The sequence below is a fragment of the Bos grunniens genome, chromosome 6 (genome assembly GCF_055505025.1).
Source record: "Bos grunniens cultivar Pamir isolate PY7600 chromosome 6, Bosgru_T2T1.0, whole genome shotgun sequence".
Classification (NCBI taxonomy): domain Eukaryota; kingdom Metazoa; phylum Chordata; class Mammalia; order Artiodactyla; family Bovidae; genus Bos; species Bos grunniens.
The window spans coordinates 111,695,732-111,720,653 of NC_141170.1; the positions used below are offsets into that span (position 1 = coordinate 111,695,732).

The 24,922-nt window shown below is 37.3% G+C and overlaps 1 pseudogene; it reads right to left on the minus strand.

Annotated features, from left to right (window-relative positions):
* Nucleotides 1-327: 327 nt before the first annotated feature.
* Nucleotides 328-24,922, minus strand: part of LOC147371209 (serine/arginine-rich splicing factor 3 pseudogene) — a 56,803-nt pseudogene continuing 32,208 nt past the window's right edge.

The following is a 24,922-nucleotide window of genomic DNA, read 5'->3' on the forward strand; positions in this document are numbered from 1 at the left end:
ATGTTAAACATCGACTTTACCTGGGCAGGAGTTAGAGGTTTATTATCAGCCTATGCAAGACTAAAATTCAAAGCAAATTAAATTTTGTTTAAGGGAACATTTTAAAGTAACAATTTGTGATATTACATGCCTCATATGACCCATTTCAAACCATAGAGAACTACACCCTGTGTGTCACTGTTCCAACAGACAAACAAATGTGAACGGCTAAAACATTTTTAAAATGCACCAAGCTTATGCAGTCTCAAACAAAACTTGAATTTTCTGTACATACTCCTGTCAAATGAAGTTATTTCCTGTACACCACTCCTCTTGCAAACTGATCTTCTATTTCCTTTCATTTGACCTAGATCTGCTGTGAGACCTAGAGAAAGATCAGCATGGCTTGTGACTTCTCTCCCGGGACAGTGTTCTTTCTCTTCTCCTATCTCTAGAAAGGGACCTGCTCCGCCTGCGGGAGAAGCTTCTCAGTCTTGGAGATCTGCGTGGAGGTGGAGGACTCCTCCTCCGATAATCATCTCAAGGGCCACGACCCCAAGAAGGAGGTGCACCACGATTTCGACTTCCCTTTTCACCGTTGGATAGTTCCACCCTTCTCGGCAGCCACACAGTGTTCTCTCCCGTCTAGCTCTGGGACAGCATCAGCTGCATCTGGGGGGTCTTCAGATTCAACAAAAGCAAAGCCAGGACGGTTTCTAGCAACCAACACACTTCGGAGTGGTCCATAATAGCCAAAAGCTCGTTCCAATTCAGTCTTGTTACCATTGTTTCCAAGATTATCTACATAAAATTTACAGTCCAATCGACAGGAATCACGATGCGTTTTGAGATCTTAGGTTAGAAATGCGGAGGTTCAAATCCACAGAACTTAGGCTAGGTCTTCCCGGTCCCCTCCCGCCCGCGTTCCCAGATGCGCCCGCACACCTGACGTCCACGAAATAGCCTACATTCTCTTTTTAAAACATTCTTTTCCATTATGGATTATCCCAGGAGACTGGATATAGCTCCCTGTGGTGTACCGTAGGACCTTGGTGTTTATCCATTCTAAATGTAATAATTTGCATCTGTCAACCCCAAATTCCCAGGCCAACTCTCTCCCTTTTCTCCTCTCCCTTGACAAGCACAAGTCTGATCTCTCTGCCTGTGAGTCTGTTTCTGTTTTGTAGACAGGTTCATTTGTGCCCTATTTTAGGTTCCACCTATAAGTGATATCATATGCTATTTGTCTTTCTCTTTCTGGCTTACTTCACTTAGTATGATAATCTCTAATTGAATCCATGTTGTTGCAAATGGGCACTATTTTCTTCCTTTCTTCCTTTTTTATTTTATGGCTGAGTAGTTGTAAATATGTACCACATCTTCTTTATCCATTCATCTATCATTGGACATTTTGGTTGGTTTCATGTTTTGGCTACTATGAATAGTGCTGCTATTTTTTTTGAATCATAGTTTTGTCTGGATATATGCCATAGTATCTTTGAAACACAATAAAGCAAAGTGCAGTGAAACAACGTATGTCTGTACCAAGAATAACCTCATTAACACTTTTGAGAACATAGTGAGATTTTACTAATTCAGACACCAGTAACATCATAATTCATACACTGAAATTAAATTTAAGTTGATATTATATATTTTTTGACATTCTTTGGCATTGCCTTTCTTTGGGTAATGAGTTTGAGTAAACTCTAGGAGTTTGCGATGGACAGGGATGCCTGGCATGCTGCAGTCCATGCCAGGTCACGACTGAGCAACTGAACTGAACTGAACATATTTTTTACAAAAGAACATACTTTAGAAACTAAACATATAAACCTGGCTCCAAAGAGCATTATAAAATATTTACCTTTACAACCACCTCTGTGTTGTTAAGTGCTCAGTCATGTCCGACTCTTTGCAACCCCATGGACTGCAGCACGCCAGGCTTCCCTGTCCATCACCAACTCCTGGAGCCTGCTCAAACTCATGTCCATTGACTCAGTGATGCCATCCAAACATTTTATCCTCTGTCGTCCCCTTCTCCTCCTACCTTCAGTCCTTCCCAGCACGAGGGTCTTTTCTAATAAGTCAGCTCTTCACATCAGGTGGACAAAGTATTGGACCTTCAGCTTCAGCATCAGTCCTTCCAATCAGTATTCAGGATTGATTTCCTTTAGGATTGACTGGTTTGATCTCCTTGCAGTCCAAGGGACTCTCAAGAGTCTTCTCCACCACCACAGTTCAAAAGCATCAATTCTTTGACACTCAGTCTTCTTTACAGTCCAACTCACATCCATACATGACTACTGGAAAAACCATAGCTTTGACTAGATGGACCTTTGTCAGTAAAGTAATACCTCTGCTTTTTACTATGCTGTCTAGGTTTGACATAGCTTTTCTTCCAAGGAGCAAGTGTCTTTTAATTTCATGATGGCAGTCACCTTCTGCAGTGATTTTGGAGCCCAAGAAAATGAAGTCTGTCACTGTTTCCATTGTTTCCCATCTATTTGCCATGAAGTGATGAGACTGGATGCCATCATCTTCGTTTTTTGAATGTTGAGTTTTAAGCCACCTTTTCACTCTCCTTCATCAAGAGGCTCTTTAGTTCCTCTTCTCTTTCTGCCAAAAGGGTGGTGTAATCTGCATATCTGAGGTTATTGATATTTCTTCCAGCAATCTTGATTCTAACTTGTGCTTCATTCAGCTGGCATTTTGCATGATGTACTCTGTATATAAGTATAATAAGCAGGGTGACAATATATGGCCTTGATGTACTGCTTTTCCAATTTGGAACCTGTCCATTTTTCCATATCTGGTTCTAACTGTTGCTTCTTGACCTGCATACAGGTTTCTGAGGAGATAGGTGAGGTGGTCTGGTATTCCCATATCTCTCAGAATTTTCCACAGTTTGTTGTGATCCATACAGTCAAAGGCTTTAGCATGGTCAATAAAGCAGAAGTAGATGTTTTTTCTGGAATTCTCTTGCTTTTTCTGTGAGCCAACGTATGTTGGCAATTTGATCTCTGGTTCCTCTGCCTTTTCTAAATCCAGCTTGAACATCTGGAAATTCTCAGTTCGTGCACTATTGATGGCTAGCTTGGAGAATTTTGAGCATTATTTTGCCTGCATGTGAAATGAGTGCAATTGTGCAGTAACCACCTCTGTACAGACAGTTATATTTTGGCAGTTACCTCTGAAGCTGGCCACAGTAAATATTCAATAATTGTTTGCTGAAAGAATAAACATTTTAAGTTGTGGTCACAGAGCAGCTTAATCCATTACTGAAGCAGTGGATCTTCTATAATCCTCTACTCAATCTTGTACTTTGGTTATAAAAGTATGTTGCAGAGAATTAGACTATAAATCAGATGTTTTCAGTACATCTAAATGCCTTCAGCAGGTTTGAATTAATGATTCTTCTGTTGATAGAAATAAGGAAATTTTAAGACTAGGATAATAAGAATCTATTGGCTAGTTCACAAGTAATGCTTTTTTATTTTTTTACCTTTTGACCTCTAATACCTATTCTTCCCACCCCCACCCCCACTTCTGACAATCACCAGTTGGTTCTCTGTATCTATGAACTGTTATGTTTATTTTTTAGATTTCACATATAAGAGATCATAGAATATTTGTCTCTGACTTATTTCACTTAGCATAATGCCCTAAAGGTCCATCCATGTTGTTGCAAATGGCAAGTTTTTTTTTTTTCCATTTTTAAATTTGTTAAGCAATCTCAACATACTTGACACACATATTTGTTTATATATATACACCACATCTTCTTACCCATTCAGTTAGATTGTTCACATATCTTGGTGTTGTAAATAATGTTACAATGAACATGGAGTTGTGTTTCTTTCTGAATTAGTATTTTCATTTTCTTCTGATAATACCAAGAGGTGGAACTGCTGAACGGTATGGTAGTTATATTTTTAGCTTTTGAGAAAACTCCATACTTTTTTCAAAGTGGCTGCACCAATTTGCATTCTCACCGACAGTTCAGAAGGGTTCCCTTTGCTCCACATCCTTGTGGACACTTGTTATTTCTTGTCTTTTGATAATAGCCAGTCTAGGACATGTAAGGAGATATCCTACTGTGGTTTTGATTTGCATTTCCTTAATGATTAAAGAAGAGAGAATAGCAAGGAGAGATAAGAAAGCCTTCCTCAGCGATCAATGCAAAGAAATAGAGGAAAACAACAGAATGGGAAAGACTAGAGATCTCTTCAAGAAAAGTAGAGATACCAAGGGAACATTTCATGCAAAGATGGGCTTGATAAAGGAAAGAAATGGTATGGACCTAACAGAAGCAGAAGATATTAAGAAGAGGTGGCAAGAATACAAAGAAGAACTGTACAAAAAAGATCTTCACGACCAAGATAATCACAATGGTGTGATCACTCACCTAGAGCCAGACATCCTGGAATGTGAAGTCAAGTGGGCCTTAGGAAGCATCACTATGAACAAAGCTAGTGGAGGTGATGGAATTCCAGTTGAGCTCTTTCAAATCCTGGAAAATGATGCTGTGAAAGTGCTGTACTCAATATGCCAGCTAATTTGGAAAACTCAGCAGTGGCCACAGGACTGGAAAAGGTCAGTTTTCATTCCAATCCCAAAGAAAGGCAATGCCAAAGAATGCTCAAACTACTGCACAATTGCACTCATCTCACAGGCTAGTAAAGTAATGCTCAAAATTTTCCAAGCCAGGCTTCAGCAATACGTGAACCGTGAACATCCAGATGCTCAAGCTCGTTTTAGAAAAGGCAGAGGAACCAGATATCAAATTGCAAACATCCGCTGGATCATGGAAAAAGCAAGAGAGTTCCAGAGAAACATCTATTTCTACTTTATTGACTATGCCAAAGCCTTTGACTGTGGGGATCACAATAAACTGTGGAAAATTCTGAAAGAGATGGCAATACCAGACCACCTGACCTGCTTCTTGAGAAACCTATATGCAGGTCAGGAAGCAACAGTTAGAACTGGACATGGAACAACAGACTGGTTCCAAATAGGAAAAGGAGTACATCAAGGCTGTATATTGTCACCCTGCTTATTTAACTTCTATGCAGAGTACATCATGAGAAACGCTGGACTGGAAGAAACACAAGCTGAAATCAAGATTGCCGGGAGAAATATCAATAACCTCAGATATGCAGATGACACCACCCTTATGGCAGAAAGTGAAGAGGAACTAAAATCCTCTTGATGAAAGTGAAAGTGGAGAGTGAAAAAGTTGGCTTTACAGCTCAACATTCAGAAAACGAAGATCATGGCATCTGGTCCCATCACTTCATGGGAAAGAGATGGGGAAACAGTGTCAGACTTTATTTTTTGGGGCTCCAAAATCACTGCAGATGGTGATTGCTGCCATGAAATTAAAAGGCATTTACTCCTTGGAAGGAAAGTTATGACCAACCTAGATAGCATATTGAAAAGCAGAGATATTACTTTGCCAACAAAGGTCCGTCTAGTCAAGGCTATGGTTTTTCCAGTGGTCATGTATGGATTTGAGAGTTGGACTGTGAAGAAAGCTGAGCACTGAAGAACTGATGCTTTTGAACTGTGGTGTTGGAGAAGACTCTTGAGAGTCCCTTGGACTGCAAGGAGATCCAACCAGTCCATCCTAATGAAGACCAGTCCTGGGTGTTCTTTGGAAGGACTGATGCTGAAGCTGAAACTCCAATACTTTGGCCACCTCATGCAAAGAGTTGACTCATTGGAAAAGACCCTGATGCTGGGAAGGATTGGGGGCAGAAGGAGAAGGGGATAACAGAGGATGAAATGGCTGGATGGCATCACCAACTCGATGGACATGAGTTTGAGTGAACTCCGGGAGTTGGTGATGGACAGGGAGGCCTGGAGTGCTGCGATTCATGGGATGGCAAAGAGTCGTACACAACTGAGCGACTGAATTGAACTGAGCTGAACATTTGTTGTAAAGTTAGTTTGGTGGTACTGAATTCTCTTAACTTTGCTTGTCTGAAAAGCTTTTGATTTCCCCATCAATTTTGAATGAGGTCCTTTCCAGATAGAGTAATCTTGGTTGTAGATTTTTCCCTTTCAGTACTTTATATATATCCTACCATTCCCTTCTGGCCTGCAGAGTTTCTCCTGAAAGATCAGCTGTTAAACATATGGGGTCTCTCTTGTATGTTACTTGTGCTTTTCCGTTGCTGCTTTAATATTCTTTATTTGTGTTTAATGTTTGTTAGTTTGATTAGTATATGTCTTGTGACATGTTTCTCCTTGCGTTTATCCTGTATGGGACTCTTTGCACCTCTTGGACTTGATTGACTATTTCCTTTTTCATGTTGGGGAAATTTTCAACTATAGTCTCTTCAAAAATTTGCTCATACCCGTTCTTTTTCTCTTCTTCTGGGACCCCTATAATTCAAATGTTGGTGTGTTTGATATTGTCCCAGAGGTCTCTGAGACTATCCTCAGTTCTTTTCATTCTTTTTACTTTATTCTGCTTTTCAGAAGCTATTTCCACCATTTTATCTTCCATCTCACTGATTCATTCTTCTGCTTCAGATATTCTGCTATTGATTCCTTGTAGAGTATTTTTGGGAGGAGGCAATGGCACCCCACTCCAGTACTCTTGCCTGGAAAATCCCATGGACGGAGGAGCCTGGTGGGCTGCAGTCCATGGGGTCGTGAAGAGTCGGACACGACTGAGCGATTTCCCTTTCACTTTTCACTTTCATGCACTGGGGAAGGAAATGGCAACCCACTCCAGTGTTCTTGCTTGGAGAAACCCAGGGACAGGGGAGCCTGGTGGGCTGCCATCTATGGGGTCGCACAGAGTCGGATATGACTGAAGTGACATAGCAGCAGCAACAGAGTATTTTTAATTTCAGTAATTGTGTTGTTTGACTCTGTATGTCTATTCTTTAATTCTTCTAGGTCTTTGTTAATTGATTCTTGCATTTTCTCCATTCTGTTTTCAAGAGTTTTGATCATCTTTACCATCCTTATTCTGAATTCTTTTTCAGGTGGTTTGCCTGTTTCCTATTCATTTATTTGGCCTTCTGTGTTTCAAGTTTGTTTCTTCATTTGTGCAGTATTTCTCTGCCTTTTCATTATTATTTTTTTAAATTTATTGTATTTGAGGTCTCCTTTTCCCAGGCTTCAAGGTTGAATTCTTTCTTCCTTTTTCTGCCCTCCTAAGTTTGGTGCAGTGGTTTGTGTAAGCTTCATATAGGGTGAGATTTATGCTAAGTTTTTTTTTTTTTTCCCCCCACTGTAAGGATGAGTAAGGTGGTAATCCTGTCTGCTGCTAATTCTGTTTGTATTTTTGTTTTGTTCATTTTTTGGATGAGGCATCCTGCACAGGGTGCTACTGGTGGTTGGGTGATTCTGGGTCATGTATTCAAGTGGTTTCCTTTGTGTGACTTCTCACTATTTGATACTCCCTAGGGTTAGTTCTCTGGTAGTCTAGGGTCTTGGAGTCAGTGCTCCCAATCCAAAGATTCAGGGCTTGATCTCTGGTCAGGAACAAAATTCCACAAGTGTTTTGTTATGTCATTAAGTGAGATAACACATGGCCAAAAATGAGAAACCAAAGATGAATCCCAGACTAATGGCAGTTACATAATCAGCAAATAATAATTAAAATCATGGACTATACACATACACAGATACATCCATAAGCAAAATCAAAACAGTCCAACAAAAATAAAGTACAATAGAGTGACCTGGCGAACAAAGGAAACCAAAAATTATATCTATCATTTAAGAACAAAACTAACTAAAGCACAAACTGGAAAACAAAACTAAAGCAAGGTGCCAAGTTTGGAATAAAGCAATGAAAACAAAATTAACATATGTTGAGAGGAAAGGTAAGAAAGAAAAGAAAGAAAGAATAGATATGCAAAGCTAAATAGAGATAGATAAAGAAGATTTATATACATTAAAGATAACTGCAAGGGGAAAAGAACAGTAGGAAAAGCAAGCAAAGTAATAAAAGCAGAAAAAACAATAATAGGTTTTAAAAAATTTAAAAAAAGGAAAAAAAAAGGAAGAGGAAAGGAAAACTCCACATAACTGCAAAAGCCCAATGTAGAGGCAAAAGTTTATAACAGCAATAAAAAGTGTGATTGGAAGAGAAAAAGAAAAATCTCAAAAGCTTAATTAGATTTCATAGCACCAATAAAATTGAAAACTACAACAGATGTTGGCAATTTGATCTCTGATTCCTCTGCCTTTTCTAAATCCAGTTTGAACATCTGGAAGTTCACAGTTCACATACTGTTGAAGCCTGGCTTGGAGAATTTTGAGCATTACTTTATTAGCATGTGAGATGAGTGTAATTGTGCAGTAGTTTGAGCATTCTTTGGCATTGCCTTTCTTTGGGATTGGAATGAAAACTGACCTTTTCCAGTCCTGTGGCCACTGCTGACTTTTCCAAATTTGCTGGCATATTGTTTCACAGCATCATCTTTTAGTATTTGAAATAGTTCAACTGGAATTCTATCACCTCCACTAGCTTTGTTCATAGTGATGCTTCCCAAGGCCCACCTGACTTTGTATTCCAGGATGTCTGGCTCTAGGTGAGTGATCACACCATTGTGGTTATCTGGGTCATGAAGATCTTTTTTGTATTGTTCTTCCGTGTATTCTTGCCACCTCTTCTTAAAATCTTATGCTTCTGTTAGGTCTATACCATTTCTAGCCTTTATTTTGCCCATCTTTGCATGAAAACTTCCCTTGGTATTCCTAATTTTCTTGAAGAGATCTCTAGTCTTTCCCATTCTGTTGTTTTCATCTATTTCAATCAAACACAGGCCCCCACATTGAAAGTGCTGCGTCTTAACCACTGGACTGCCAGGAAATTCCCTAGTTTTCAATATGTAAGCTTTTCACCTTCTTGGTTAAATTTGTTCCTGAGAACTTTGTTCTTTTTGATATAAATGAGATTGTTTTCTTTATTTCTCTTTATGTTTGTTTATTTGTGTACAGGAACACACCAAATTTTTGCATATTGATTTTATATCCTCCAGCTTTACTGATTTTGTTTATTAGCTCTAACAGTTTTTGATGGCATCTTTAGGGCTTTTTGTGTATAACATCTTGTCATGTGCAAGTGACAGGTTTACTTCTTCCTTTTCAATTTGGATGTCTTTTATTTCTTTTTCTCACCTAATTACTCTGTGTAGGATTTCCTATACTGTGTTGAAAATAACTGGTGACAGTGAACACCTTTGTCTTGTTTCTCATCTTAGAGGAAAGACTTTCAGCTTTTCACCATTGAGTATGATGTTAAAGGTCCATCTAGTCAAGGCTCTCATTTTTCCAGTGGTCATGTATGGATGTGAGAGTTGGACTGTGAAGAAAGCTGAGCACTGAAGAACTGATGCTTTTGAACTGTGGTGTTGGAGAAGACTCTTGAGAGTCCCTTGGACTGCAAGGAGATCCAACCAGTCCATCCTAAAGGAGATCAGTCCTGGGTGTTCATTGGAAGGACTGATGTTGAAGCTGAAACTCCAATACTTTGGCCACCTCATGTGAAGAGTTGACTCATTTGAAAAGACCCTGATGCTGGGAGAGTTTGGGGGCAGGAGGAGAAGGGGACGACAGAGGATGAGATGGCTGGATGGCATCACTGACTTGATGGACATGAGTTTGGGTGAGCTCCATGAGTTGGTGATGGACAGGGATGCCTGGTGTGCTGCGATTCATGGGGTCGCAAAGTGTCAGACACGACTGAGCAACTGAACTGAACTGGTGATGTTAGCTGTGGGTTTGTCATGTACAGCCTTTATTACGTTGAGGTACATTCCTTCTATTCTCATTTGTTTAGAGATTTTTTTTGTACATGGATGTTGACTTTTGTCAAATGCTTTTTTTGTTGTTGTTTCAGTTTAGATAATCATAATTTTTATTCTTCATTTTGTTAATGCGGTATATCACATTGACTTCATTGCAGATAATGAATGATACTTACACCCCTGGAAAAAATCCTACTTGATCATGGTGTATGATCCTTAAAATGTATTGTTGAAATCAGTTTGCTAATATTTTGTTGAAGATTTTTGCATCTACATCCATCAATAATGCTGCTGCTGCTAAGTCACTTCAGTCGTGTCCAACTCTATGCGACCCCGTAGACGGCAGCCCACCAGGCTCCCCCGTCCCTGGGATTCTCCACGCAAGAACACTGGAGTGGGTTGCCATTTCCTTCTCCAATGCATGAAAGTGAAAAGTGAAAGTGAAATCACTCAGTCATGTCCAACTCGTAGCGACCCATTGGACTGCAGCCCACCAGGCTCCTCCGTCCATGGGATTTTCCAGGCAAGAGTACTGGAGTGGAGTGCCATTGTCTTCTCTGATCCATCAATAATATTGACCTATAATTTCTTTCCTTCAGTATCCTGTCTGGTGTTGGTATCAGGGTAATGCTGACCTCTTTAAATGAGTTTGAAAGAGTTTTCTCCTTTTCTGTTTTTGAAGAGTTTGAGAGGGATTGGTTTAATTCTCTTTTGAATGTTTAGTAGAATTCATCAGTGAAGTTTTAAACTTTGGTTTGCTGGGAGGTTTTTAATTCCTGACTCAGTTTCATTACCAGTTAATTGGGCTGTTTAGATTTTCTCTTCCACTATGATTCAGTCTTGATAGGTTGTATGTTTTTTAGAAATTCTTCCATTTCTTCTACGTTGTCCAATTTGTTGGCATGCTACTGTTTATAGTAGTCTCTTATGATCCTTTGTATTTCTGTGGTATCAGTTGTAATATCTCCCTTTCATTTCTGATTTTAATTAGTCCTCTTTTTTCTTTACTTTTTGAATCTTAAGCATGTAAAAATCAAGAAAGAAAATGTAGTTAGAGCTGATTAATTCCAGTGGTAGCACAATGATAAGAGATCTCTAGGAATTCCTGTAGCTCTGACCCACTCTAGGGTTGTTTCTTAGCTCCTATCTGTTCCTGAAGCTGTTTTACAAATGTGCCATTAAATTTATGACTTATCTTTTCAACAAATTCGCCTACTTGCTTAATTTACCTTGAATTCATTTTGTTGCTTGCAGCCATGCTTGTATTCATAATTTTCACTATTTTAGAATATTTTCTTAGGATACATTTGATAGCATTGGGATTTTGAAATAGTAAAATTTCTTGATGGTTTTCTGGCCTTTTATATAAATACCTTTTGTTGTGATTGCAGAGGCCAAACTAAATAGAAAAACTTTTCTTACTTCTGCAGTGATATGAACATTCTGATAACACAGGAAATGGCAAAAGTAATTGCTTTCATTACAGTCTATGCAATTTAGAAGAAGAAAAGGGAATTACTTTTTTAATCATTTGCACACATTTCTGTGGTAATAAACAGCTGTTGTTTTAACTTTTCTAATGAGATCATTGTAACTGGGTCCATTAGTAAGATGAGTTACCGATAAACCTAAGATGCTTCATACCAAAGACAGACTTGTGCATGTGCATTAATGTGTGGGGTGACTGTGTTGGGAGAGATGGAAGGGGTCTGAAAAATGAAGGGTAGAATGGAAAAGAGAGAGAAAAGAGATATACTGGAAATGTGCAGGCCATAGATATATTAACCAGTTTGCCTCTCAGGCATGCATAAAATAAAGGCTCCAATTCTAAGACTGACTGATGATAATGATTCTTTCCAACCTAACTTGTTCCTTCTATAAATTAAACAAAAATTTTTTTCTGTTACTATGTATTTAAATTCATTACTCTGCTTTGAAGTTCCAGTTACCAATAGTGAATAAGTTGTGGATCTTAATAAACATTTGTTTAAAATCTATTCTAATTCCATTCCCTCATTTACCTTTGGGAACTTCTGTTAAGCACTATGACGAATGCCTAAGAGTTGCTGGGGGAAAAAAGCCAGACTAAATTTGACCGTGGTCATCTTATTATTTCTTTGTAGCCTTGCCCCTCATAAAGACTAACGTTTATCTTTGAATCGTTGAGAATTCTTAGCTTCAGAATTCTTACTTTCAGAAGACAAAGTACCCTTTGTCTAAGGGTAATTTTTATGGTGTGGGACATTTAACTTAACTTATTAAGAATAAAGCAAATGAAGTCTGTATTAAATGGAAAACATATTTGTGACTTTCCATGAAAGTCAGGGCAACCACATTCTAAAATCATCAGCAATGCTGCTTGGTTTAAAGAGTTAGGTCTATTTCACATTTTTTTAAGACAAAATTTTTTAATTTACTTGGAAAGAAAAAGATACATGTTTTGTAACATAGGCTTTGAGATTCACACTTCTTTTCTGTACAGACACAGCTCAAGATTTGACACACTCAGTATTTCAAGATATTATTTATATGTGTAATCTAAAATATGACACAAGTGAACATATCCATAAACCAAAACAACTCACAAATACTTTGGAGGATAATAAAAATATGACACTAGCAATTTTTAAAATTGGGCTTATTTACAAAATTTTCAATATTTTGTATGTTATTTCTGTTGTATCAGATCTGAAACAATCTTCACATTTTATTCACACAATAGTAATTCATTCAAATAAGGCATTAATTGAGCACCTACTATATACAAGACAGTGAATAAAGCAGAGAATGAAAGAAATGACCTGCTCTCATGACGCTAATACTCTCATGAAGGATGGAATTTAAAATAAAAACATATAAATATATTATAAACCAAGTGATAAATGTTATGAAAAGAAAATAAAGCAAGACAGTAACAACAGTGATGCCTATGCTATTGTGCAAAATTTGCTCAGGATCGTCATTGACACAGTTTATAGTCTCCTTCTGGAAATCAACTTAACTTAAGGGTCAGCTAGTAATTCCAAGTGCCTAAATCCTTCAAAGAATCTACCATATCTAATAGTTAATGCACACACACATTTCTTAGAAAAGAGATTTTCATATGTGACCTGATGAACTATATATCAAAGTACAATGGTATTTGGTAATATGTGAATAATGAAACGAGGTTAACCAAATATGTTTTACTTTTTGAAATACTGAACGTCCTTTACCTGTAAGCAAATTGTGTTGTTAAATTTTATTTTTAAATATGTATTTGAATCTCTGAATACATTTTCCCATAGAAACAATATTAACTATAAAAATAAATGTCCAAGCCTGTTATTCAGCTGAAGTACAGTTTATTGAAATAGTAGAAAATAATATTGCCTCCAATTACAGTAACTGAATAAAGTAGAAAATCTATATAAGAGAATCCGAATCTTTTTCTTGAAGGATGACACTGTAGAAAATTATGTTCATTAAGAGGAAAACAGAGAGAACATGAACAGAACATTGAGGGGACTAAAGGGCATGAAAACTTTATAGGTTTCTGGAATTGGTTATTTTTTATATATAATTTTATTTTAAAGTTATAATTTTCTTTAATTTCTAAGAAACCATGTCATTTAGCACTACTCATATTCAAGTCATAATTAGACCTGTCTTTTTTCCCCCTCTCACAAATTAAGAAGAGACAAAAAGAGGGTAGGACTTCTCTTAGTTTTGGAAATAATCAAAGAGGCGAAAAAAACCCCAAAAACTTATTTATAAGAATATTATATTTTAGCTTTATTTAAAATTGCATGGTTGGAAATAAACTCAATTTCCAACAGCAGGAAAATGGTAAAGAAATTTAGACTTGGAATATATTGAATCCACCAAAAGGAAAGTTTCTGAAGAATATTTAATGAAGTAGGAAAAAAAAATGTTCATTGGAGGATAAAAGCTAGTAACAAGACTGTATACTGCTGTAAGATTTTCCTATAAACTTTTCAACCAAAGATTTGAAATTATTATCCCTGGGTGTAGAGTGATTAGTATTTTAAAGATTTTTTTTTTCATTTTTTATTTCTATGATCTGTATTGTTGATTTTTGCATTTTTGAAGGTATTTTTCAGAGTCTGATTTGCATATGAGGAAAAGTAAATAAGGAAAGGGTTTTAGAATAACTGTTAAGCATATTTTAAAGATTTAGTGGGAAAAATAATACTCTTAAGAAAGAAACAACTGGAAAATATCTGTTTTTACTTAATTCTTCCCTAAGTGAAAGAAACAGCCTGATGGTAAAGACACTCTGGGCAGAAAGTCGTGGTGGCCCCAGATTTCATGACCTTTGTAACAGGCTCCTATGTTAAATTCCTCCTATTGAGCCACCTGGTGTGGACCCTGTTTTCCTGATTGGATCCTGACTAATAGTGGTACTTTTCTTCTAAGAAGTACTAAGAAGCGGTACTCCCTCAATAACAAAAATCTGATGTGTGAACAAACATGCCTTGTTGTGCACTGATCACTTATCTGTGTCTCTCTTCCTCTGCACCCAAACCCAGCCCCCCTGTGCCTTTGCACAATGCCTCTTCCTTGCATCTACCGCTGGCCATCCCCAGCAACAACCAGTGGCCCCAGGATGAAATCTGAACTTAGATCAAAGGAGTTTGAATCTCTTTCACAAAGAAGATTACGGAGGAAGAATCCTCACTTAAACGTTATCCTAGACTCACAGACTTAGAGAACAAACTTATGGTTGCCAGGGGGCAGAATGCAGGGAAGGGATAGTTAGGGAGCTTGGGATAGACATGTCCACACTGCTATATTTAAAATGATAACCAACAAGTTCCTACTGCATGGCACATGGAACTCTGCTCAATGTTATGTGGCAGCTTGGATGGAAGGGGAGTTTGGGGGACAATGTGCTCAGTCATTTCCAACTCTATGCCACCATATGGGATTGTAGCCCACCAGGCTCCTCTGTCCATGGGATTTTTTCAGGCAAGAATACTGGAGTGGGTTTCCATTTCCTCCTCCAGGGGATCTTCTCCACCCAGGGACTGAACCCATGTCTGCTTTGTCTCCTGCATGGCAGGTAGATTCTTTACAACTAAGCCACTGTAAAAGCCCATGGATACATGTATATGGATGGCTGAGTTCCCTCACTGTTTACCTGAAAGTATCACAATGTTGTTAATCAGCTATACCCCAGTACAACATAGAAAGTTTTAAAAAAAGTTCTCCAAAGCTTCACAGTAAGAGCAGTGTGCTCCAAAATACAGCACCTGTTCTTACACGTACTGTCAGTGTCACAGGTAATCAAGACCATCTGATCTGGGTTCTGCACTTCTGCTGGGCAGCAAAAATCTTTACTGGCATTCTAACATTAAATGAGCCCCACTGAATTGCAGGAATCAAAAGAAAATTGTCATGCATTTCCTTGTACTTGAAGTTCCTTTAAATGAGCCTCAAGAAGAAGCAAACTTTTTTTTTTTTTTTAAATCATGTGGGTGGTTTCTCAAAAATGTCAAAGATTCAATAGATTGCTTTGTTCAAAACACTGAGATAGAAACATAGTTTCCCCTGTGATTCTTTCTCTTATTATCTTTCTAAATTGAAAAGAAAGAAAATACAATCAGATCAGATCAGTCGCTCAGTCGTGTCGGACTCTTTGTGACCCCATGAATCGCAGCACACCAGGCCTCCCTGTCCATCACCAACTCCTGGAGTTCACTCAGACTCACATCCATCGAGTCAGTGATGCCATCCAGCCATCTCATCCTCTGTCGTCCCCTTCTCCTCCTGCCCCCAATCCCTCCCAGCATCAGGGTCTTTTCCAATGAATCAACTCTTCGCATGAGGTGGCCAAAGTACTGGAGTTTCAGCTTTAGCATCATTCCTTCCAAAGAAATCCCAGGGCGGATCTCCTTCAGAATGGACTGGTTGGATCTCCTTGCAGTCCAAGGGACTCTCAAGAGTCTTCTCCAACACCACAGTTCAAAAGCATCAATTCTCCGGCGCTCAGCCTTCTTCACAGTCCAACTCTCACATCCATACATGACCACAGGAAAAACCATAGCCTTGACTAGACAAATCTTTGTTGGCAAAGTAATGTCTCTGCTTTTGAATATGCTATCTAGGTTGGTCATAACTTTCCTCCAATAGTAAAAATTAATTAAAGATAAAAGTTTCAAAGCAGTCTGCTTCATTCTGTCCCACCAGTACACAGAGCATGAAGTATTTCACTGGGTGGAGCAGTGTGAGAAAATGGAATTCACAGCCACACTTGATCTAAAATACATTGCTGCCTCTAGGCTGTATCTTTCCTTTTATACTCCTCGTGGTGGAAAATCAACAACTACATTGATGTCAAAATGGTGTAGAACCAGATAGGATAATTTCCAGAATCAAAACCCCGAAAGTATATTTGCATCTTTGAGCTAGACTATCACCGACTCGATGGACGTGAGTCTGAGTGAACTCCAGGAGTTGGTGATGGACAAGGAGGCCTGGCGTGCTGCGATTCATGGGGTCGCAAAGAGTCCGACATGAGTGAACGACTGAACCGAACTGAACTGAAAGCAATAGTAGGCTTTGTCTCGGTGAACACAAGCAACAGAACCTCTTCCTTGAGAGAATGTTGATCTATGTAAAATGCAGATAAACATCAACAAGAGGCAGGCTGGACATCCATTGTCTCATTAGAGCTGCTGCTGATTCTTTTAGAATTTTAACTCTTCATAATTTCCCTCAAGGTTTCTCAAACTTTAATTCACTGAGGATTGAACTGATTATGTCAGTAGCAAAACACTGTTAAATTGTGTTATCATAAACTTGGAGATTGTTTCCAAAGAACTTGCATTTTTATGTAGGCAGTTACATCTTCCATTTAGTCATCCAGAAAAGCGTTTTCCCATTTTCATTTTCTGTGAGGTAGGTGCATTACTGTTCCAGTTTTACGGAAGACGTTTGGAACAGGTCAGTGACTTAGTGAAGGTTGCATGGGAGGTGAAGGACCTACTGACCCTAGGATCTGTGGAGGTTTATCTGCTGCTTCACTTTAGAGTCTTACAGTGTTGCACCACTTTATTATCCAGGTGGCAATTAAATCTTTTTAAAAAACATATTTATTTGTCCTTATAATAAATTCCTAAAACGCAGAAGTAGAATTCAGAGGGCCCTCGCAGTTGAATTGCATAAAGCCCCATCACTCCAAGATAATTGTGGTTATACTTTGCACATTTCCTTCCAGTGTCTTAGGACCTTATGTTTTACATATCATATAGAAAAATATAATGAAGTCTGATTTTTCACTGTAAAAGCAATATAGAAAGTTAGAAAAGCTATAGTGTATAAAGAACAAATCAGCAAAAAATTCAAAACAATTGGGTTAGTGACAAAATTTTCTTGTGCTTGTGCTAAGTCACTTCAGTTATGTCCTTCTCTTTGTGACCCCATGGACTATAGCCTATGAGGCTCCTCTGTCCATGGGATCCTCCAGGCAAGATACTGGAGTGGGTTCCCATGACCCCCTCCAGGGAATCTTCCCAACCCAGGGATCAAACCCACGTCTCTTATGTCTCATGTATTGGTAGGCAGGTTCTTTACCACTAGCACCACCTAGAAAGCCTAAATAAAATTTACTATCAATTGAAATTAACTTAATCAGTTTTATTAATTTCTAATTTGCTACATTTTCTTAACCACATTAAAAAAGTAATATTAAACATAAAATTAATACTAACAGGCTATAAAAACCATATATAACTTTCCACAAACTTTTTTTCCTGAATAGCAAAAAATTGCGACCACTTGAAAGATTGACCGAATTGTTTAAAATGTATGAAATCATCTCACATAAATTGAGAAACATGTCACAGATCTATTTGTATGACAACTTTGTATATTAAAAGATATTGACTAGAGATAGAAAACAAATTAGAAATAAAAAGGGAAAAACACTTCGATTTATCCAACTTCAATACAGGTTACTACCACCAGTTTATAGTCTTCAAAGTTGGCATATATTGTTCCAAACAACACACTTAAAAGTAGTAGGATAGGTCTACTCTTATCTTAGAAAAAACCCTAGTTTCTGAGGGGGTTAATAATATATTTTGAGAAAAAATGAAGTAAGTGCATATGGCCAAACACATTTGAAAAGAGTGTATATTGCCCATCTGAGAAAAGGTATGTGTTACTATTTCCTCCTGGAAACATACGAATAATAGCAGTATATTAAAGACTTAGAAATCAAGCATCGAGTGTAACTTTATCTCAGAATTTCTCACATTTATTTGATAAAGAGATTCATCTTTCCCCCGCCCCTCCAAATACTTACGAATATCTCACAAAGATATCCTGAAGAATGCACTTTGGAAAGTGCAGACAGATAGTCATTACCTATTCAGGGTTTCATCCAGTTATCTTGGACACTGAAAGGTTGAGCAGTTTGTGAATCATTGCTCTCAAATAGCCTTGTCTCACCTGCAGTGTAGTCCCCTACTACCCACCCCATTATTATTTCCAGGTGTCCTGTCCTGCTTGCCTATCACCTTTCTGTGTCTGCCGCATTACCAGCATCCTTAAAAACTATTAAATCTAGACACATATTGACATCGTAATTCCAAATGTAAATCATTATACTAGTAGTAATAGTAGTTGGAGAAGGCAATGGCAACCCACTCCAGTACTCTTGCCTGGAAAATCCCATGGACCGAGGAGCCTGGTGGGCTTCAGTCCATGGGGTCAGGAAGAGTCAGACACGACTGAGCGACTTCACTTTCACTTTTCACTTTCATGCATTGGAGAAGGAAATGGCAACCCACTCCAGTGTTCTTGCCTGGAGAATCCCAGGGACGGGGGAGCCTGGTGGGCTGCGATCTATGGGGTCGCACAGAGTCGGACGCGACTTAGCAGCGGCAGCAGCAGTAGTAGTAAAAAGTCCCCAGAGATTTTCCGAGTCTTCCCTACTCTTTGAAGGGCCATACAACTTACCATCTTTTATTCCTTCTTTCTGTATAAAAGAGGAGGTCTCACTATGTTCTAATTTAATCTTACCTCTAGAGGCTGGGAAAGAAATTATTTCTTTTAAAAAATTTAAAGGCATTAATTCAGAGCTTTCCAATCTGGTCGGTTGCTGGAACACAGAGTTATTAAATGTGTAGGAAATAGCTCCCCCTTCAGCTCCAGGATGGTGGGGCAGGACTTACAGGGCAGGGAGTTGCCTCTGGCTACAAGTGGCTTCACATAACTTTCTCGGGTGCCTTATAAATGTTATCATATTTTAATTTACCAAGGACTTTCCTGGTGGACCAGGTGGTAAAGAAATCTGTATGCAATGTGGAAAACTTGGGTTCAGTCCCTGGGTTAGGAAGATCCTCTGGAGAAGGGCATGGCAACCCACTCCAGTATTCATGCCTGGAGAATTCCATGGACAGAGGAGCCTGGTAGACTACAATCCATGGGGTCACAAAGAGTCAGACACGACTGAGTGACTAACACACATAAGGCATGAAAAACATCTGAAAGAGGAACATTAATATGCTAAGAACTTTTGTACACTGACCCACTTTCCAGTTAGAAAAGGACATGAAATATTAAATAAGAATCACAAAATTGTGGAACAATAAGACATGCATAAGTATATATATAAATATAAGTATATACTTCTATAACATTATTAGAAACATTTTTGACAAGCTCCAAGACATTTTAGTAGAGATATTTGCTATGATTAAAGAATATTATTTAAAATATTAATAATGAAAATCATATTACTTCTAAAATGTGAGTGATAGGAAAAGATGGTTATAGCAAACATTTTCTATTAAAACATGCATGAGGTTGGGCCATCAAAAAATAGTGCCTTTGAATATTTAGCACATAGAATTTAACCTTCATTTAATTATATAGTTCACGTTGCTATGATTTATTAAGTACAATATGGACAAAAGTGATATACTATCCAGAAGACTTTAAAGAGTTTTAAGATTAATACCGAGAATACCAAAGCAATTGAAAAATGCAATATGCTAAGCATGGCAGAGCAGCATCCACAAGCTATAATCTGTAGTATATTGTTCACATGAGAATTAATGATAGGGAAAATTTTATTGATGAATAAAAAGTTTAGTCAATGAGTATGTGCAATGAGATAATACCATCGAACAAAACAAACTGATGCTTTTTAAGCTACTGCATGACAGATTACATGAAACTCAACAAAAGGCAAACTTTTCACAGAGTATTTTGTATTTTCCAGATTTACAGGGCAATTCTCTCTGAATATTAAATAGTCACATTTTCAAATGTTCATTCCTTTCCTAGATTGATTGATTGCTGGAGGCTAATTTCAAACTAATTTCTAACACTTTCAGTGGAGAAATGTATTTAAAGCAAAGATTTATGCTAGTCAGATATCCATCTGTCTTCTACATAAGGCCATTCAAATCCTCCCAGAATCTGTTTTAAAATATGTGCATCCTTTTGCTGGGAACATTACTTACTCCTCTCCCAAATTAGGACAAATGCTTATTATTCATGAGTCAGATGGCTCTCAAATACACAGATTTCATTTTCTACTTTTATTATAAAGTCCATGAAATGCTCCTCTCGTTTTATTTCATCATTCTTTCCCCTTCGTCCTACCCATTCTCATTTACATTGTCCTTCCCATCAGAGATGTTTACATCAGTATATTCTATATATGTCCTTAGGCATCCAAAGCTATAGCCCTGAGAAATAATATTACTTTCTATGTGTGTGTTTTGAATGTACATAAATTGTTTTGCCCTATTATAATTCATTCTATATTTCTAAGATCTATCCATATTCTGTAACCTAAAATGATTAACTACTTACTGCTGTACTGTATTTCATTGCATGTATTTATCATGATAATCCATTTCCCTAGGGACAGATATCAAGGCTTCTTATAACTTTCTGCTAACACAAATAATGCAATGACATTATCGTCATAAATGTTTCCTTAAAAACTTGTACACAGTGTAAACCCAGATGAAGGAATGATATGTATACAGAATATATGGATAATTAATTTCACTCAATATTATCAGTTTGCTCTCCCAACAGTGCATAAAGTATCTCATGACTCCTCATTCTAACCAACATTTGGTATTAGCTGACTTTTAAATTTTTCCCAATACTAGGTTGACTTCATCTGAATTTTTCTGACTTCATGTGAAGTTAAGCATCTCTTCATGTCCATATAGGCTGTTTAGACTACTTCTTCCATTAATAATCTCTTTTTACTCCTTGTCGAGTTTTTGTTTCCTTGAAGACATTAGTAGTTCTTTATATATTCTATTTGTTAATAATCATTTTTCAGTTTTAAATCATGTATACCTGTGGCGGATTCATTGTGATATTTGGCAAAACTAATACAATTATGTAAAGTTTAAAAATAAAATAAAATTTAAAAAAAAAGGCAGGAAAAAAAAATAAATAAAAATAAATTTTGAAAACATCTTTTAATCTTCCACAAGCTTAAGTTTGTCTATCATATCCTCTTTGTAGAGAAATCTTTCATTTTAATATGAAAGATTTCTATATTAAGTTATATATGAATTAAAATTCATATGCCATCTACACTTTTTTTTTTGGCTGTGCTGGGTCTTTGTTGCGGTGCTTGGACGCGCTGTGGTGTTGCAGCCCAAGGGTTTAGTTGTCTTGTGCGTGTGGGATCCTAGCTCCTCGACCAGGGATCACACCCAAGTCCCCTGCATTGGAAGCCAGATTCTTAACCTCTGGACCACCAGGGAAGCGCCTTACTTATTCTTAAAGTTTATAATTTTTTAGTCTTGTTTAAACATTCTTTCCTATCCCAAGTTCACAAGGACAGCCTCATATATTTTTTTTTCAGCCTCATATATTTTATTACTTTATATATTGCCTTATATAATTAGGTTTTTAATATATTTGGAATTAATTCTGTAAGAATCTAAATATACTTTTACCTATATATTGAGTAAGTTACCAAATAATCTCTTTTTTGATTTGTGATGCTGATTTCTGCTACCTTCTCAAATATACCAGGCGCTTCTTCATTGCTTTTCTATTTGTCACATCTGTTTTTTAAATCTGTTTCTGTACTAGTACCATACTGTTTTTATTGCTTTGGTTTTATAAAATATTTTAATATATCCAATAAAACAAATTCCGTTTCTTTTTTTTTTTTTTTTTTTTACAAATTCCCTTTCTTTAGTCCATTATTCTTCCATTCACAGAAACTAATATTCTGTTTTCTCACAAAACCCTGCTAAAATTTTCATCAAAACTGCATTGAATTTATAAGTTCATTTATGGAGAATGATATTTTTTTACAGTGTAGTTTTTCCCATCCATGAACATGTTACTTTTATCTTTTTACCTAAATCTTATTGTATGTAATTTAATAAAATTTGAAAAGTACTTCGTAAAGGATTAGTACTTCTTCATTAAGTTATCTTATGTACTTTGTAGTTTTTGTTGCTAATGTAAGTGAAGTCGTATTCTCCATGCTTATTTCTGGTTGGTTGCTGCTGATGCAGAAAAGTGTCTTGATATTTACATTAAATGTAAATGGATTAGTATAAGTAAAATATGTATATAGTTTCTTATATAGTACCTAGTACACGCTTACATATCACTTAGTATGTTGCCTATTATTGATCTTTCATCTATGCAATCTTTCGGAACTCTATTAGTTCTAATAGTTTGTCTATTGATTCACTTAGGTCTTCAAATAGAAGATCTAATGATCTACAGTGACAGAGTAATTTATTCTACCCAATCCTTACACCTCCTGGTTTTTTCTTGTCTTCTTATATTGACCAAAATCTCCTCATTATGGGAGCTGTAATAGCAAGCCTCTCTTCCCTGTTGTAATCCTATATCATAATGTTTCATAGGTTTTTGTTAAAAGCTTTTATTAAGTTAAATTTTCTTTAATTCCTTATTTTTAACACTTAAAAATATCATAAATAGGTTTTAAACTTTATCAAATATTAATTATGCTTATGTTGAAGTAGTTTTTCCCCTACAGGTCACTAATGAGCTAAATTGTATTGATAGCTTTTCTGGTGATGAACCCCCTTACATTTCTGAAATGAAATTGACATCACCGTGTTTTGTTTATAAAAACACGTTGAACTCAACTAATATTTATTTAGGATTTCACATTTTTTTCATAGTGAAATGGGCTAATAGATTCTTTTCTTGTCCTTTCCCAATCCATTATTGATCTGAAGATTATAATTAATAAGTTAATTAACTTGAGACCTAAAACGAGGTGCACTCCTTTCCCTCATTTTCTTTTTTCTGCAACACTTTATATCAAGTGGAATTATCTTTACTTTGAAAGTTCTGAAACTCAAAATACTATCTGATTCTGTGGATTTATTTTTCAATCTCATTCTAACTGCAGATGGTGATTGCTGCCATGAAATTAAAAGACGCTTACTCCTTGGAAGGAAAGTTATGACCAACCTAGATAGCATATTCAAAAGCAGAGACCTTACTTTGCCAACAAAGGTCCATCTAGTCAAGGCTATGGTTTTTGCAGTGGTCATGTATGGATGTGAGAGTTGGACTGTGAGGAAAGCTGACCGCCGAAGAATTGATGCTTTTGAACTGTGGTGTTGGAGAAGACTCTTGAGAGTCCCTTGGACTGCAAGGAGATCCAACCAGTCCATTCTGAAGGAGATCAGCCCTGGGTGTTCTTTGGAAGGAATGATGCTAAAGCTGAAACTCCAGTACTTTGGCCACTTCATGCGAAGAGTTGACTCATTGGAAAAGACTCTGATGCTGGGAGGGATTGGGGGCAGGAGGAGAAGGGGATGATGGAGGATGAGATGGCTGCTGGATGGCATCACCGACTCGATGGATGTGAGTTTGGGTGAACTCTGGGAGTTGGTGATGGACAGAGAGGCCTGGCGTGCTGCGATTCATGGGGTCTCAAAGAGTCGGACACAACTGAGTGACTGAACTGAACTGAACGGCAGAAACTAACAGAACATTGTAAAGCAATTTATGCCAATTAAAAAAAAAAGTATGACAGATTTTTGTAGCCAATGCAAATGCTGTAATTTTTACAGTATTTAAAATTAAATTTCTAAATTCCAAAGAATTAAGTTTCAAATGCATATGAAAAGGTAATTCTTGTATATGTGCTCAAAAATACAGATACTAAGACCAAATTATGGCTAATATGCTAAATCTGTTTTAGATTATAAATCAGTGCATCCAAGAGAAATCACTGGAGTCGCCCTACTTTCTCCTTCCCAGCCTTCTCCTCTGGGCATTTATGTCAGATGACTTAGGAATGTGCAGAATTAGCACTCACTGGCTACTCACTGGTTATGCAGTATTCCCTCCGATTTGAATGATCTCAACTGTTTTTTTTTTTTTTTCTTTCATCTGTTTATGGGTCAAATATACAATAACTCAAAGCATGTTGATCCTGGTGAAATTTAGCAGAGAAAAACAACTTTGGCTACAGAAACTTGAAGAATTTTACTGAAGGGGAAAAAATGGACATTTTCTCATTCTGGAGAGGACCTGGATAGGATTCTAACTTCAATTTCCAACTGTAATAGTTTTGTTATGTCTCTAAAGGCTGGACCTTACTTAGGTAATCTGATCTTAGGCCAAAGTAAACAATTTCCATATTTGTAGCACAGTTTAGAACTAACACCCAAAAAAGATGTCCTTTTCATTATAGGCGACAGAAATGCAAAAATAGGAAGTCAAGAAACACCTGGAGTAACAGGCAAATTTGGCCTTGGAATACGGAAAGAAGCAGGGCAAAGACTAATAGAGTTTTGCCAAGAAAATGCACTGGTCATAACAAACACCCTTTTCCAACAACACAAGAGAAGACTCTATACATGGACATCACCAGATGGTCAACACCAAAATCAGATTGATTATATTCTTTGCAGCCAAAGATGGAGAAGCTCTATACAGTCAGCAAAAACAAGACCAAGAGCTGACTGTGCCTCAGACCATGAACTCCTTATTGCCAAATTCAGACTTAAATTGAAGAAAGTAGGGAAAACCACTAGACCATTCAGGTATGACCTAAATCAAATCCCTTATGATTATACAGTGGAAGTGAGAAATAGATTTAAGGGACTAGATCTGATAGATAGAGTGCCTGATGAACTATGGAATGAGGTTCGTGACATTGTACAGGA